General features: G+C 34.1%; 1 protein-coding gene across 3 annotated transcripts in view; it reads right to left on the bottom strand.

Moving 5' to 3' along the window:
• dimm (basic helix-loop-helix family member dimmed) overlaps positions 1-16,597 on the bottom strand; it is a 923,739-nt gene that overhangs the window by 706,120 nt on the left and 201,022 nt on the right. The gene's annotated exons all lie outside the window — the stretch shown is intronic.

Raw genomic sequence — 16,597 nt, 5'->3', positions numbered from 1 at the left:
TTGATAATTGAAGGGCATAAGTAATGACTAAAGGAACTACCCATGTCAAAATTTAATTACGAGTCAATAAATATGTGAATGAAGTTAAAAGCAATAAAGTAGGAGCAGATTATGTACCTAATTTCATAATTAAGTGAATTGATAAATGAAAGTCATAAATAATAACTAAAGGAATTACCCATTTCAACTATTTAATTATGAATCAATAATTATTCACAGAGCTAACGGGTTCAAAGCTAGGTACTTGGCTTAAATAAAGTGCACTGGTGCAATTAAAATTAACATGGAGGCATGAGATAATTACTCTGCTTGCCATTAAAATTTCACTGTTATTCAATGTCCTCGTTTATATAAAAATAAATAAATAAGTAAATAAATAAATAAATAAATAAATAAATAATCAATAAATATATGAACGAAGGAAAAACAATAAAGTAGGAGCAAATTATATACCTAATTTCATAATTAAGTAAATTTATAAATGAAGGGAATAATTAACGACTAAACGAACTACCATTTCAAGTATTTAATTACGAGTGAAATGTATGAATGAAGGAAAAGAATAAATGTTACCTAATTACATATTTCAGTAAATAATTGATGAATGAAGGGAATAAGTAATGACTAAAAGGAACTGTTTAAATATTTCATTACGAGCCAATATGAATGAAGAAAGAACAATGAAGTAGGAGCAAATTATATATCTAATTACATAATTGAGTAAATTGATAAATGAAGGGAATAAGTAACGGAAAAAGTAACTGTGTAGCTATCTGACTACGGGTCAATAAATACTCGTATGTGAATGGACAAAAAAATACAGAAAGTAAATTGCTAAATGAAGGAAATAAATAACGAATAAAATAAATATTTAAGTATTTAATTACGAGTGAATGTATGAATGAACGAAAGAAAAAAAACAGAGGAAGGGATGAAGAATTAATGATTAATGAACTAGATAATAAATAGATGAATTAATTTGATTTGGTTGCAGTGAACTAAACACCATACCGCTATTCATGCATGTCCACCGGGATCATTCTGCAGATTGCACTAACACCACACTACTCCAGCACAATGTCGCGGACAAAAGCTATAGAAATCGAATCGTCTTTGTGTAAGTGCATGTGTTATTAAATATGAAAACAGTGGAGGCATTGTGTGCTCTATTAGCGGGGACACATAGAAAGGCGTTGATACCGTAATGCCTGTATAATCTTGTAGCATTCATTTCCTCTTCCTGTGTTCTGTAGATTAGCGGCTCTTTTCACAGCGAGGTATGCAATTCAGGGATTACATAACTCTGCGCCAGTTTTACCGCCTTCACTTGTGACGGTTTTATTAGACTCGCGTTTTTACAATGCCCGTCAGTCTGACCATTTTTAATATCTTGGTTGGACGTGTGCGTCATTCTGTACTTACTCTAACAATTATTGTGACTTCTAATATCCCTCCATTGTTTATAGTTTTAATCATAACCGTAAACTGTGATTTTTGTGCGATCGTTTGTGTTGGTAATAAAACAGTAAATGGACCAAACGTGCGTATGGGTTAATCTGCGTTTGGTTGGTGTAAGAATATTTTTGTTATTTTGGTATGTTTCTGTTGTGAATGGATTATAGGTATTCCCCAATTCACGTATTTAGGATATATAATGAAACCAGTTTAAACTCGTGTTTGTGTTATCATTCAGTTCGTCCACCTATATGCATTGCAATTGTAACGTAAAATGTTAAACCCCCATTGTGTGAGTATACTAGTATATACGTCTAATATTGTGAACATCGAACGGCCTCAACAGAGTAGGAATATTACATTTTAATGCCGTGCGCGCGTTATAAAACTGTATCATTAGCGGATTATTATTAGACAACAAAATGGTTAACATAGAGATGCAAATAGAAATTTAAAATGTAAGACACTTTGTCACATGTTACCTAAAATAGTGGTTTAAGTAGTAGTAGTGGCGATAGTAATAAGTAGTAGTTAGTAGTATGAATGGAAAGTAGATAGTAATAAGAAGTAGTAAATAGGAGTAGTGATGGTGGTGATAGTAGTAGTAGTAGTAGTAGTAGTAGTAGTAGTAGTAAGTATTCAGTGGTAATTGGGAGTAGTAAGTGGTGTGCTGGTGGTGGTAGTAGTAGTAGTTAGTAGTAAGTAGGAATAGTAGTAGTTTGTAGTAAGTAGTGTTAGTAAGTAATAATTAGTAAGTAGTAGGCAGTAGTAAGTGGTTAGTAGTAAGCAGTAAATGGTGGTGGTGGTAGTAGTAGTAGTATTAGTAATTGGTAGTAGTATTAGTAATTAGTAGTGTAATAATAATTACTACAAACTTACTAATACTAATTAGTAGTAGTAGTAGTAGTAATAAGTAGTTATTATTAATAGTAGTAGTAGTAGTAGTAGTAGTAGTGATAATGGTGATTAGTAGTAGTAGTAGTAGTGATATTGGTGATTAGTAGTATTAGTAATTATTAGTGGTAGTAGTATTAGTAATTAGTAGTAGTAGTAATTAGTATAGCAATATTGGTAGTGGTGGTGTGGTGGTAGTATTGTAAGTAAGCATTAGTCAGTAGTAAGCGGTTAGTAGTAAGCAGTTATTATTATTATTATTATTATTATTATTATTATTATTATTATTATTATTATTATTATTATTGGTGGTGGTAATGGTAGTGGTAGCAGCAGTAGCAGTAGTAATAAACTTTATTAGAGATAAGTAATGACTACACAATATAAAATATTCAGTAATAATGGTAAGAGAAATTAAAATCCTGCTGTCCACTGTAATAAGTATATCACACCTCGCCACTGATATAGAATTTATTCGGAGTCCGAAACACGATTCCATTAAACATAATTTGTCATATGCGTCTAGTTTCATTACAAACTGAAAGTACGTGTTCTTGTAACTACGGTACTTTTCAAATATGGAATGAAATTTAAGTATTGCTACTGGTAACGCTGTTGGTGACTTTGTTAGAGCCCTAAATAAGAACTGATAAAAGTCTGGTGTCACAATAAGTTACCTTCTTTTATGGGGAGTGCCCGAAGTCTCATTTTCTATTTCTCTTCCCCGGGCTTATATCAAGCTTAATCTTGTTATATTTCCTTCCTTTTCATGTGACGTCCCTGCCGAAATCTAATAATGCTTCTCCGCTGCCTATTTTCTCTTCTCTGTCCATTGGGTCTCGGCATCAATGGACTACAGTCTTCTGAACCGTGTTGATTCTCTTCCCACATCACCTTCTCTCACGCCATCAGTTGCTATGGAAACATTATTGTCACTTCTTAGTCTCTCTCTCTCTCTCTCTCTCTTTGTAGTAGCGCAGTTTTCAATTAAGACACGACAGGAGAAATCAGAGTGGTTTTCCAAAGAGTAACGGAAAAATTGATGTGTCGCTATTTGATTATATGAAGATGAATGTGATTTGTATTCAAAACCTTGATTGTGTATATAGAATTGAGGGCTTGACTCGGAGAAGGAGCTATGTCTCTTGAAGGATCTGAGGAAAATTGATTTTTCTAAAATTGCATGTTAATTATAGTGCAATAAAATATTCTTGGATAAAAAATTTAATGTAACTTAAATAATTTCTATGAAAAAGTATGAGGAAATTATGCTGTTCGAATAAGAAAATAGAATTATTTTTTTCTAAACATGTCTGTTAACTAAGGATACAATAAGTGATTTTACATATTAGTAATGCACGAGACGTTTTTGTTTTATCCATTTATTTTCTGTAAACGAATTTTGAAATACATTTATTTAGGGAAAATGAAAATCTCGAACAGTATTTTCTTAAGATTATTTTTCGAATAAGCTATAAGTAATGAATAAAAAAAGGTATAACACATTATTAATAAATAAAGTATTTGATATGCTAATTATATTACTGTATTTCATAAGTCTAATAATAATACGATATTCATGTTTAAACATTTGACAATAGCTGTAGAATTATTATTTATTATTGACGAAACATCATAATTAGACAAAGATGGATGTTCAAATACTCTATTCTCAAGTAGTTACTTTTATTTGTTGGTAGTATTAAAGCAGTTTCTTCATTGCTTGTTTATTTTTTTAATCTTATAATTATTTCACTACAGAATTCTGAAAAAATTGATTCCAAATCAAAGCTATAATCCTTCTTGTGTTTGTGCCTAAACCAAGTTAGATTCTTAATTAATCGACTTGGTGTATTATATGGTCGATGTTCCGAAATTTTAAGCCTTAGTAACCAGTTTACTCGTATAGAATTGCATTCTATTATCATACAAAGTATGAATATATGACCCCTAATAAATTAATTCTTGGTGAATAATTCAGTCATTAATATTTCTTTTATGTTTTTTATTTATATTTTCTATACCTGGTTTATTTTGTTGTAACGACTTACTAAATTGTTCATCACAGAGAAAACATTTGGGCAGCAGTACCTATAGAACAAAAACAAAAATATAAGAAATAATTTAGCAATGATACATTACTGTGATTAGTGTAATATGTTACTACAATGGAGAGGGAAAGGAACTGGCCACCCTATCAAATTATCTTTTGGTTTAGTTGCCTGATGAGTGATGCTTCATTGGTATCACTTATGAGGTTCAGACCTTCTTCGGATAGTTGACTAAAACAAGAACAGGATTTTCCAATGTTGTAAATTTCATGTTAGTGAACTTAACATTGTATTTTATACAGAGTGGAAGTGAAATAATCCTGCAGATTGAAAGGGATGATAGGGTACACTTAAATGAATAGAAAACTTTTATTACGTTTTGTGATTAAATGCACGGTTAATTGAGTTGGAATTTTCAGCAGTCTGGCAACATCGACGCTAACACACCCTTCCTTGTTCTCGTAACACAGATGTAAGAGATAAATGGATTCAGGTCTGTCTGCCTTGGTGAACTACCTCCCATCTCCCTTTCTCGCTACAATGTTGGAAGCTGGTCGCATCGGCTAGTGGCTTCAATTTAGCAACATTTACACGAAAACCGTCCACGCTATTGAAATATGCCAGAGGGATAAATTATTTTTTATTAGATTTCCATCGATATGGACAAAAATTATGGTCCTATTCGCAATAGTCACCAAATAAGAAAGTGTTAAACATTTGCGAAAACACATTTTTTCTCAGAAAACTGTGACTTTCCACCAATATGGTATTACACATTTTTGTTACATACAACATGAACAGTTCGCTGTGAACATCTACAGGGTTATTTCACTTCTACCATGTATATTGTCTTAATTATTTGTGATGAAGTTTGTTGGAATAATTACAATTGGAGTGCGTTGTAGGTGGGTTAGTAAAAGACCTAAGTTCTTTAAACAACCAAGGGCGCCAAGACTTAAGTTTAGATTAGATTAGATTAGATTTATTTATTTAACCTGGTAGAGATAAGGCCGTCAGGCCTTCTCTGCCCCTCTACCAGGGGATTACAACTATAACATGAACAATAAGATTACAATTAATATTAAATTTACAATTACAATTACAATAAAAATTAAAGTACGACAAGAATACCTGATTAATGAAAGCTAGACATTTTATCATAGAAGTTAAGAACAAAGAATATTTTTGTATTTACTAAATTACAAATTAAACCTACAATAACAAAATTCTATAGTGATGAAATTACCGGATATTGAGATATTTTGTGGTAGATTAAAAGAACTATTTACAAGAAACCATGTCTGAACGAGTCTCAATTACTGACCAAGTGCCTAGTAAGTTTGCGTTTGAATTGAATTTTATTTCGACAGTCCCTGATGCTAGCAGGTAACGAATTCCAGAGTCTTGGCAGGGCTATTGTGAAAGAGGATGAGTATGAGGAGGTGCGATGGGATGGTATTGTTAGTATTGTTTCATGGCGAGAGCGTGTGTTCAGATTGTGGTGGGAAGAAAGGTAGTGAAGCGAGACGACAGGTACGAAGGAATAGAAGAGTTCAAGATTTCGAAGAGAAAGAGAAGTGAATGTAAATTTCTTTTCTTATCTAGTTTAAGCCAACCTATTGCTTCCAGGGATGGGGTAATATGATCATATTTACGAACATTGCTTACAAAACGTACACACAAATTATGAGCACGTTGAAGTTTCATTTTGTTGTCGCTGGAAAGGTCAGTCAGTAAAATGTCAGCATAGTCAAAATAGGGAAATACAAGTGTCTGCACAAGGGACTTTTTTAAGCAAGAGGGAAGATGAATATTTATCCTTTTTAGCACATGAATAATAGAATATACTTTTCTGTAGGTTTCTGTGATTTGCATGTCCCAGTTGAGATTATTATCCATGTGAATGCCAAGATTTTTTACCGAAGAACTGAAAGGGATATGCACTGTACTTACTTTAACGGGGGAAATGTCGAGGTGCTTTACAGCGTCGGTTTGCCGTTTGTGTCCTAATATGATTGCTTGTGTCTTTCCAGGATTGATATTAAGATGGAATTTCTTTGTCCATGTCACAATCGAGTCAATGTCTTTGTTCAATTTATCTATAGCGTCATTTATTCGATCTAAGCGGGAAGAGATGTAGCATTGAAGGTCGTCAGCATACAAGTGATAGTTACAATGCCTTACATGAGATGTAATATCACTGACATATATTGTGAACAACAATGGTCCGAGTACCTTAATCAGTCTTGAAATACAAGGCGTAGTACAAGTGATGAAACGAAGATGATGATTAATCGTTGCCACTTGGGCCACTCGTCGCCCTCCCCAACACTTCTGCTGACTGCAGAGCTACATTTTAATACTGAGTGAGAGTCCTCCAACGATCGCCGCGCCGTTTTATAGGCTCGCGTCAGTGACGGTACGGTGACCTTTAAAGTCCGCGTAATCCGCGTCTACTCGATGGTGTACTCACGCCGTGGCCAGTGCGATGACCTGCCGTGGGACTTTGGACAGATCATCTTTTAGTCATTAACCTCAGTACATGCAGGACTCAAACTATAATCTCTAGGTCAAGTCTGCACAAGTTATGAGGATGGAATACATTTTAGAATTGCAGTATTAATAATCTCACTCTAAATATTAATTACAATCATACCAATTACAATCATACCAATTATATTCCTACAGTAAATGGACGCTTATCACATATTTGCATGTATCTGATGTGCTTTCTCTAAGGAAACCCTCGAAATAAAACATATAAACTTGCATAAGCCTAGAAATAAATACGCATTCATGTGATTTTCGGATTTGAGATGAAGGATTTTCCAGTTACCAAGGACCGCTATGAATTTTACTATGTCAGTAAGCAAGACGCTTGGGGTAACTACAGTATTTACTCTTTAGTTTTGAGCGAGCAGATACGTTCCTTGCAAGGAACAATAAAGCGACACAGGCGGCCTCCAAAGTAACCAAAGCGAAGTTATTAAGTACAAGTACTGTGCCGTAATAGGATTAACGACTGAACACCGTACTCACTGACTGCTTTTGTTTGCTTCTGTTTAATAAGCAGCTTCCTTGCTGGAAACAGTTTACTCTTCTCCAGTTATGTTCATTGTTTTCTACGATCTTAAAAATACTCTTAGAATTTTCTCTCAGAATATTTCAACTGGAAAACTCAGATAAAATGCAATTGTTAGAATTGGATCCTTCGCAAATTTTCTCGAAAGCTCCTTCAATTATAGCACCTATATTTTTAACCCGCGATCATTCGCGCTATGAGGTTCAGTCCAGTTTTTTTTGTACTTTTTGCTATAATTTCTTTCTTTTTAATTTTGAATTATTGTCCTTTTACAAATGCCTAATTGGATTATTTGGCCTTGCTGTGGTGTGTTTGTCTAGTACAGCGGCGACAAGAAATCGAACGGCAGTGATTACACTCGAGAGACAGTCTATAAAGTAAGGAGACGGGGCAGAGGTACTTGGCATGAAAACTACAACCAGTGGTGGTTCGTGCACTAACATTCAGTTCATCAACCCGCTAATAAAAATTGCAAGCTTTGCTGTATCAGTAATGCCACTAATGTCATCAAGGGCTAAAAATATATATATATATATATATATATATATATATATATACATATATACAAATTTTCTTGCTTTTTTTTAAATATTTCTCATGAACACAATCAGAAATCTCCTGAATTCTCTTCTGGATATTTAGTCGAGAAATGCGCAGTTTTTCAAAATTAATTAACAACTTTCATTGGATAAATTATTTCAGCCACCTTGATCATTACGCTTTTAAAAATCTCTCCTCCGTTGGAAGGCTTAAGAGAACGAGCTATTTCGTTCGCCACTAGATAGCTGGCTTTTATTTATTCATGTCATCTTTCTCTTCGTGACGAAGATTTATGGCTGATTTCAGTTCTTCGAGTTTAATAGCTTGTTTCATTACTAGGCTGCACGAGCACGTAATAATCAGTTTCTCTATATTATTATTATTATTATTATTATTATTATTATTATTATTATTATTATTATTATTATTATTATTATTGTTATTATTATTATTGTTATTATTACTCTTATTATTACTATTACTACTGCTGCTACTGATGATGATACCAGTATTGTTATTAGTATTACCATTATTATTATTATTATTATTATTATTATTATTATATCAATAACTAGTAAATAACTGATATAGTCATTAAAAGTTGAAAAAATGGAGATATAGCGTAGTCTAGTAATTATTTTATCCTTCAAGGGAAGATGTAGGCCTACATATATATATACACGTATATAGGAATTATGATAACACTTGCTGATAAATAATAATAATAATAATAATAATAATAATAATAATAATAATAATAATGATAATAATGCCAGTTATGCCTGTGTATTCAGCGTAATGCCCTGTAATATCGCTTCTATATACTACGCCTATTACTTCTACAGAGTGTTTCCGAAGTGGTGTTACAAACTTTCAGAGATGATGGCGAAGGGCACTTGTATCAATTCGAGATAAGGAACCATGGTCCGGAAATGACTGAATCGAAAGATATAAGCAAAAACAGTTGTGTGGAAATGGAATTGTAATTTGGCACCACGTGCCCTCCTTCCCTTAACCTTTGGAACAGTCGTGGAGAGATGGTATGGGCCGGATGTCTCCTACGTGGGTACTTGCCCGATACAATCTGTGAGCTTGTCTACTGTTCCCATTGGCTCATCCGTTTTCGAAAATCAGGTCTGCTTATTCCGCTCTCGTGTACTCCTCCATTTCACTAGGACTGATCGACTGGACACTGCAACTTGTACACATACACTGCTGTCTACAGACGTGCATATCAGAACCGACCATGTCCGTTACACATTACGCTATCTGCATTGCTTTAATGTAGCTTCCTGTCCCCTTCCCTCAGACAGCGCACTGAATGGAATACTGTAAGTAGACAACGTAAACAACATCAGATGAATACAGTATGTGTAAGGTGTACATATAAGTGCACATAAATATGGTGTACAGAGGAATAAAATTATTTCATTTCCACACAACTATTTTTGCTTGTACTCTCGACTCAGTCATTTCCGGACAAGGGTTTCTTTTCTCAAATTGATACATGTGTCCTTCGCCATCATCCCTGAAAGTTTGTAACAACACCTCGGAAATACCCTGTATATACTACTACTAATTCAACCGTTGAACAAATCAACATATTACATTTTCTCCGACAGAACAGCGAATAAATTCCTCTTCCCATTCTGTACGAATCCTTCTGTTCCTGCTAGAGACAGAGTGTTTGTAGAGCGGCATGGTACCGACACTGCTTACCTTCAGTACGTGAGCGAGACAGAGAGCAATGTACAGGAAACGCCCCTTGATTACACGATGTAATCACGATACTCAGTTTGGTCACCACTGGTCAAGTAGGTGCGATGTTTTGGAGGAAAGCAAAGGGCGACGCGGCGTATTAGGACAGTCTAGTATATACAGTCACGAAGCTTGAGTTTATGAGGATACTAGGAAGAATAGACTGTGTGCAGGTACTATTTCGCATTGTCTGTAAGGAGGCGATAGTAGCGATCCTAGTGGTTAGCAACTATCTGTGGATGCATATTTACTACGTATTGAGCTTCGTGACTGTATATACTAGACTGTGGTATTAGTTCCTGTCTTACAGCGCGAAAGGTCACATGTGTCCACTGGGAGGAGAAATCTAACTGCGCGAGTGGTCACGTGTTTAGAAGACAAGACGAGTGTGAATGTAATGTTATTGTTTAATTTAATTTGAGTCTAATTGTTATTCTCGACATCATGTATCAAACGAAAATAATTAGTTGGTTAGAAGAGGACGATGATCAGCACTCTATACGAGCTCCAGTTTGTGACTCCGTTGGAGATACAGAATACAGCGAACAGGATACATCTTCAGAACAGACAGATGAAAGTGATACTGAAATGTCTGATGAGAATGTTGGAGCTGGAAGGCAAAGGACAGTAAATGCCCTTTATAGTGGCACTAGTTATATTAAGCCTATGTTTTGTTTATTAGTTGATAAATATGTTTTACAAATAACATTCTGAGTGCAGAATTATGATACTTGTATATTTGTATATTCAATAAAATAAAGAATATTAATAATATCATACAATTGAAACAATAAAAATAATATATTATGAATTTAATGATTTAAAAAAATTGTCAGATACTATGTATCACCTAACAACGCAAGTGATCGCGTTGCACAACAAAGCACGAGTAATCGCGGGCTAATGAAGAGATTTTGGAATGAAAATAGGATCCATCCTAATTTGTATTTTTAAATTGCCTTTTCTTAGACCATTATCTCATCATATTTGTAATAGAAATTCTCTATTACTTGAAATGGCTAAAAAGAAATATGATACTACTTTCAGTGTACAACTTAAAAGGTTTAGTGATAACGAAAAGATATAACATACATTTCAATAATTTGAGGTGTACAACATTCATAATGGATTAGTCCTCTGTGTTTAAAAAGATATAATGACAGATCATAAGAGAAAATAAAAACAAAATGAGGAGCGAGAGATTTCTTTGAGTCTAAAGGCAAATGAATGTCGCTTCAGTTTTACGAGTAATATCTGGATATTATAGTTGTGCATGACTTATTTGTTAAAAAAGAGCTCTCGAGAGAAACAAATCAGCACAAAGACAGAAGATTAGTCATAGCTACTTGCCGAAAGAGGCAAAGAAGAAGATACAGATTTGCAACAGTATCTTTGTGCGGATATGTCTTTTCATATAGTAACAAAAAGAGTTGTTAATGCGAACCTTATCTGGCAATTTATTTCCTAGAAGCCTCTGCTAATGAATCACAGCAGAGACGAATTGTAATTGAACAGGTAGAATTGAAAGAAAGACACGAGTAAATCTTTCTGATGAAGCCAGTTTCAGATATTTAGAAGACATAATAGAAAAATGCGTTGAAGTATAAAAGAGATGTGCCTGTGAGAATATACAGTGCCAACAGTACGAAAATGAGTGTCAGGAAGATGATTTGTATTTTCTAATCATACGTTTTAGTGCGTTTACAACAATTCAGTTTCTTTGTCACGTTATGAATGATCCATTTATTTTTTATTTACCCGGAAAATTGGGATGTTGGAATGTTCAAATTCCCAGATACAAAGCGTCTCAAATAAACGGGCATTTTCTAAATGCAACAAAATAAATACGTTGCACAATGAGACAGAAAATAAAAGTACAAGAATGGTAACATTACATATTGCCATTTGTGTAACCACATCAATTACATGCAAGTTTTGAAAATTATGTCCGCCAGATGACGATCTTGACGATGAGATCAATCATGACCAGGCAGCGTATTTTCTTTCCCGAACAAGTTAGAGAATTTATCGGTTAATACATCCTGGCCGTTCAGAGTTGAAACTTTGACGCTAAATGCTTGCATCAGAATGCTACGAAAGGTATAGTTCAGTACATAACAATAATGTATCATGACAACTGTAAGTGGGATTGCTACTAAATTGAAATGGTCTGTTCAGCTACTTTTTAACCACATAAACGCACTAAAACTTCGTAACTAGCGCTATACAAAATATTAGTGCTACATATGACAGAAAATATTTATTAGATAATAATACTGAACTAGTCTACAGAATATATATTATACAACATAATGGTAAAGATGATACACATTAATTGTATTTGCTCTATAGACAATATATGCATTTAACTGATGTAACAAAATCAGTTCCGTTACGGTGAAAGAAACATAAATTCTGAGATTATGAAATTCATATCTTTTACCATAATAATTGTCAGTAAAAATTTGTTTTAGCTAAAAAAATGTTCTTCCTATGTTACATGACGTTACAGGGACACAATTATAGTAACGAAAATAAAATATACATATTAACAATATTTATATTTTACACAATATATACAAATAATTCATTTATCAAAACCTATTGTTTCCATAAGCACAAGAAAAATACGTTTCCTACCATTCTTCTTAAATGTTTCCTACCTTTGGACAGAGCCATGCTTAACTAGCTATATGTTACGCTACTGGTAGCTGTTTGTACAATGTACCTGCAAAGGGTTGGTTGAGAAGGGGAATGTGTATTCCTGAACTGCCCCTGCAACGTCACTTGCAGAGTATTCCGAATCTCACCGGACCGGTAAACAACAATGACGTCACGCTGCAGCGAAATAGGAACACAACTGCTGAAAGGATCGATGGCTATCATGGCGCCTGTACAAGTTGTTGTCTGTGTTACGCTAGCAAGATTTTGCGAAATTGCCGTACTGTCATCTCGTTTAAAGAAAAGAGAGCATAAACAATTTATTTCTTGAACCAGCAGTAATAACTGATCCGTTGCCATGTTCGCTCATAAGCCATTAACATATTTTTTTTACGTTGTGATCATTACAAACAATACACCAGAACACACCGCCATGACACAACAGTGCACGATGTCATTCGTCTGCTAATTCCTGCCCTATACAGGAACCAATAAGATTCACTGATGGCGGCTGATGGAGACTGCCACCACCTCTGCAAGCTGATGGAACCGGTGCGACACCGGTGGAGCATCAGTGACGTCATCGTTGAAATTCGGAACACCGTGATGCCATCAGATTGCTCAGCGCTGAGATTCGGAATACGCTCTTAGTAACAGACATCGCGATGACATTTCTGCCGACGGTTGCTATAAGGAGAAAATATGTCTTATCAGACATCCGTAACGAATGCGACAAGACTGATTTTAATTTATTTTGTCCAATGTCTCCACAATGAAGTCCATTCTTACAATTAGTTGAAAATCGCCTACTTTTAATTCCTGGACAATCTGTATTTTGCATTTTTCCAACTTTAAACCTTCACGCAGGATTCTATGCACACTAGCTTTTGAGATCTGCACTGCTGAGGAAATTTATGTCACAGAGCCTCTAGAGCTTTGTGTACCAACATTTCGCACTCTGTGTATTGTTTCCTATGTTCGAATATTGCGAGGTCTTCCTGTAGGTTTCTTCTTCTTCAAAACACTTCCCGTAGCTTCACAATTTTTGCACTCAGAACTTGATTGCATGTTCCGATGGGACAGGACCATTTCTTTCGATATTAAAATATTCCCTTCGAGCAGTGGACGCACTATCACAATTTTTATAAAAAGGTTTAACAGCTATTGCTCGTTGAGATTCATTCCATCGATCCATGTTTCTGTATTATTAAATAAATGACGTTAAGGCCCTAGAGGGAAAGGACGAGGTTTGGGGAGGGTGGCCAGACGTCCTCTTTTGTCCGGACATGTTCTCCTTTTTAGGCCTTTGTCCGGGGTCCGGGCGGATTTTCAAAAAATTAAGAAATGTCCTCCTTTTCGTAACTTGTATGCCTCATATTTTGAAATTATCTGATTTGACTCCTTTTTCAAGTAATTTATCTATAGATGGCACCAGCATCGACTGAATATACTTTTTGCCAACAATCATAACTCTCTTTTCTCCTCCTTGTTATGGTCGTTGCTCAGAGGTAGCTAGTAAATCGAGAGATCGAGGTCCGAATATAAATCTAAACATATATTTTCTGTCCACTTTCATATGTAGCTATGTAAAATCATTATTATTTTTTTCATTATTATATTTTAATAAAATAGATATTAACATATTCTTAAGTATAATACAAGCCTTTTAAGGCTCGTAACACACTACACCGAGAACTATGAACTATGTAATATGTGTGGAGACATCTAGTAATGCTTCTGTTTTCACAGTACAACTAGAAATATGTTGCTACACAGTGGAGCCATCTCTGTATAGATTATTAAAACACGAATTTTATTATGCCATACGGAAGGTAGTTTGATCGAAGACCTTATATACCTATAATACTAAACAAGATCTTTGGGTTTGACATGCGCTGATAGAAATAAAGTTACATAAATTTGAACATCTGACTTTCTATTAATTGTTCAATTTCATTCACGTAATTAATTTTATAGGCTACAATTAGGTTAGTTACCTGTGGTAGCGAGAAACATATGTGGTGGAGCAGCTATGCTTTAAAAATAGCGCTAGCAGACCAATGTCAGCTACACCTTATTCCAAGCGTCCGTGCTAAAGGAAAGTATTTTCCATAGCTCGACAAACGCATTAGGCTATATTTTTCTCTCTTAAATCTGTACTGTAAATATTTTGTAATAAAATAGATATTGACGTAATTTAAAGTATAATATAGGCCTAAGCCTTAATCTAAGTACATATTTTCTGTTCTCTTTTTTCGAACAATGTCCTCCTTTTTGAAGCTTTGTTTTCTCTTTTTTTTTATCGATGTGAATCTGGTCACCCTAGGTCTGGGGAGCTTGGTGGCCCAGTAAAAGACCCTCCAATTCAGATCCACCTTTGAAAATAACGTTTATCAATGTACGACGCTTTTAATGGTATGCAGCTTTCTATTGGAGCGCCATTTTAGTGGATTAATTAGCATACCTTGTTTCTCTTGACATCTTACATCAGCCGATATAGTTTCTACCCGCACACTCTGTATGTCCTTGTTGAATGATCTGATTTTATTAATGTTGACTTTAAAGTGAATAAAAAATTTTAGAAGTTGAGCAGGCGATTCCTTTTATACTTCCAAGATATTGGAAATTCATGACAAAAGAGAGCAGGACCGAAACAAAACAGAAGATTCCGAAGGCTATAATCATTAAGTCTGGATGGTATAATGAATAATTAATGTGAAATATGCGAATAAACTCATCCCAAGATGGGATAGCTATGGTAAGGAAGTACTAATACAATTAAAAATAGCTTAAAGAAAATTTGTAATGAATTGCATAATTAAACATTGGCAAATTGAGAGAATTTATGGAGCTGTACAAGTTGCGAAACTCTTTCATTGTTCATTTTGTTAATGGTTGCCGCGTCCCAGGGCATTTCAACACTGTGGTTCTAATTAAGAGGGTTTCCGAACTCCATTACCATTCAAAACTTTAACAATTTCAGTTTATTTATTTAGCTTCCGCTTGCAGTCGAATTAATATTGCACTTCTGTTCGGAAAATCATCCATTATTGAGAGTCTAAATTGAGTTTAAGAATTATTATAGCCTTGTGAACGAAGGTATAGAATTGGCAACTGAATATCATGTGCAATCTCTTGCAGAGCTAGAAGCAGGAAGTGAATTATAATGGAAATAACAGCCGTTACAAAGGGTTTTGAGACGTGTTTCAATTCAATCGAATCTCACAAATAATTTCTTTGCGTAGTGATTAATTTCTTTAAAGGAGTAAAATCCATTTAACATTTTTCAGTTTGTGTATGTTTAGTCAGCAGACTGGTTGAAACATTATTAGTAACACCAATAAGGCATTATTTATGCGGAAACTAAGCCAGGAGATAATGGGATAGAGTCGATAGTTCTTCTCTCCCTCCATTGCATATACCACCAATCAAACTTCAGATGTATACAATAATTAATTTCTTCTCCCTTCGACACATATCGTTAGATGAGATGTACTGTCTGATAGTAGATGTATCATCCAGAACCTCAATAAAAAATTGTTTAATTTATTTTACGAAATTAAAAAGAACCTCGGATAAATCTTTGAATCTGATTTACACATACTCGTCATTTTATATATGAAAACCTCTTAAATTTATTTTTTACTTTCTAATTGAATGAAATGAATATGAAAGCGTTTTGATTCTGCACATATATTATAGTTTACTTTGAGATTTTCAAGAAAATAGCCCAAATTTATTTTCAGTGTTCTTCATACTTAAATCAGTCAGCCATCCACATGCTGCACATGTTAGAAACAGTAAATACAGTATGTGGCTCATTATCTTGGAAATCAATTATTAAATTACAAGTACATTGAACTGTTAGTTACTCTTTGTACATATTATGCAGTGAAATCATTGTCTTTAGTATCGTATAATAATAATAATAATAATAATAATAATAATAATAATAATAATAATAATAATAATAATGGTGGTATTATCAGCAGTAGTAAATGTTGTATTCATTTAAGATTTATTTTTGTATTTTCCAGATTTTTAATAGTAGCCTATAGACATTTGTTGTTGATATTTCACATTAACGTAATTAAATTTGATGTTACATAATTGACATAGTATGAAAAAATATGATATTTTTAACTGTTTACTTTGG

The sequence above is a fragment of the Periplaneta americana genome, chromosome 14 (genome assembly GCF_040183065.1).
Source record: "Periplaneta americana isolate PAMFEO1 chromosome 14, P.americana_PAMFEO1_priV1, whole genome shotgun sequence".
Lineage (NCBI taxonomy): Eukaryota > Metazoa > Arthropoda > Insecta > Blattodea > Blattidae > Periplaneta > Periplaneta americana.
The sequence above is the reverse complement of the archived record's forward strand: the minus strand, read 5'-3'. Positions and strand labels throughout refer to the sequence as shown.